The 1,806-nt window shown below is 46.1% G+C and overlaps 1 non-coding gene across 1 annotated transcript; it reads left to right on the top strand.

The window, feature by feature from the left end:
• The first annotated feature begins 1,142 nt into the window (after positions 1–1,142).
• On the top strand, positions 1,143–1,217 carry TRNAS-GGA (transfer RNA serine (anticodon GGA)). The gene has a single exon. It is a non-coding gene; the product is annotated as a tRNA-Ser (tRNA).
• Positions 1,218–1,806: the final 589 nt, after the last annotated feature.

The following is a 1,806-nucleotide window of genomic DNA, read 5'->3' as shown; positions in this document are numbered from 1 at the left end:
GAACTTGAGCTTGTTGGTTTCAAGTCTCATGGTTGTTACTAACAGAACAGTGTGATAAACGAACAAGGGCTTGGAGGCATCCGTTCACCTTGCTTGCCTCATGGTGCTGCTTCATAAGCACCGTGAGTATCCAGGCCAACTAGGAAGGGAGGTTTGTTGCAATCGCTTCTGAACTGTATTGCCACCAAACCAACAGTGCTCTCAATGACAGCTTTTGGGTAGTAGAATGCATGCACCCAGCAAAGTCGTAAGAAGGAAGCATTCACGATGTGCAAAGTGGGCTTTTGAAGCTGGCAGCATTACTGAAGGGGCTTTGCCCATCTGCCCTCTTTATGGATTCACAAAGATGATTTCCTCTTTAAAAAGAATTGTTTCAGAGGTCGTTAGATGGCAACAGTGTTGGGTGTTAGTAACTTGTCTTTGCCCGCTGTAAATAATCTGTTCCTTCTCCAGTGCCCCCGTGAAGTGCCTACTTTTTGGACACAATGTGCTCTCCATGCTTGCATGTATCTTTAGCTTATAAAGATGTCTATTACCCCTTGCCTCTAGCTGGTCCTTGCTGATGTCACCCAAGGCGGCATTGGGGAGTATGGCAATGTACACTTACAAAACACTTGATACCCGTGAAACCAATTTAATGGAGCTGCTGTTCGTTTTTTGTCCACTCCATCCTGGTTAGTTACAATGAGCAAATGTCCGAACAGAAGGCATATGTAGTTGGTCGTGCATAGCCTGCGCACTAAGACTTGTTGGAATGTTATGACCTTAGCACAGTGTTTATATGTAAAAACCTTCTGATATGATGATGACTTCCTTCTCTTTATCATACTTTGCCTGATGGAGCCAGCAAGTGGGTCAACCAGATGTTCAACAGGCTTCCCACTAGTTTTCCCAGGGTCTCCTTTACCAGGGTTCTGCTCATAGATATGTTTTCTTGACTTTGCACTGCACTTCAACCATGGTCACACCTGCTAAACCTGAATAAACAGAAAATCAGACATCCGCCCGTTCGTAGCAATTGCTACAAAGGAAACCCATACGGGTTCCTCCACCTTGCGGGATGCCGCAGAACTACTACGTCAAACACTTGCCTTTGCTTCGTGTTGTCGACAAATTCAACTTCGCCCTGCCATCTGCTAGCCGCCTGGTTAGCTCAGATGGTAGAGCGGCTGCCCCGGAAAGGCGGTGGTCCCGGGTTCGAGTCCCGGACCAGGACGAATTTTTCTTCAACTATGAGGCCTTTCTTTCGATGAACCCGTGTGGGTTTCCTTTGTAGCAATTGCTACGAACGGGTGGATGTCTGATTTTCTCTTTATTCATTACTTCTCTCCACCTTGCGGGATTCCGCAGAACTACTACGTCACCTGCTAAACCTATAGCATGCGATCAAAAAAGTACTATAGATCATGTTGCTCCAAACTCGTGGCATGTGCTACAAGGCCTTGAGGAACACCCTCATTTATTTACGCCCTCATCATACTGTACGAAGCTTCGCAGGATAAGTGCGACAATTAACATCTGCTGGTTTTTCAGTGTTATTCCTGTCCAGCTTGCTCAAAGCTACCCTGAGTGTTTCAAAAGCAAACGACCGCTGCTGGACAAGAAGTGCTTAAAACAAGGGTCGCTATAACCACATATGTCACACGAAATGAAGAAGGCCTCTGAGTATACAGGCGGTTTACTTCATATCCAACAAGCTTGGTTCTCCCTTTGCTAGTGAGTAAACTCAACTTGCCCCGAATAAATGACCTGTGACAAACTATGCGCCAGATGCTGTGTCTCCTGCAAAGCTGAAGATGTGTATGA

Source organism: Dermacentor andersoni, unplaced genomic scaffold (genome assembly GCF_023375885.2).
Source record: "Dermacentor andersoni unplaced genomic scaffold, qqDerAnde1_hic_scaffold ctg00000040.1, whole genome shotgun sequence".
NCBI lineage: Eukaryota > Metazoa > Arthropoda > Arachnida > Ixodida > Ixodidae > Dermacentor > Dermacentor andersoni.
This window is presented reverse-complemented; position numbering and strand designations above follow the sequence as displayed.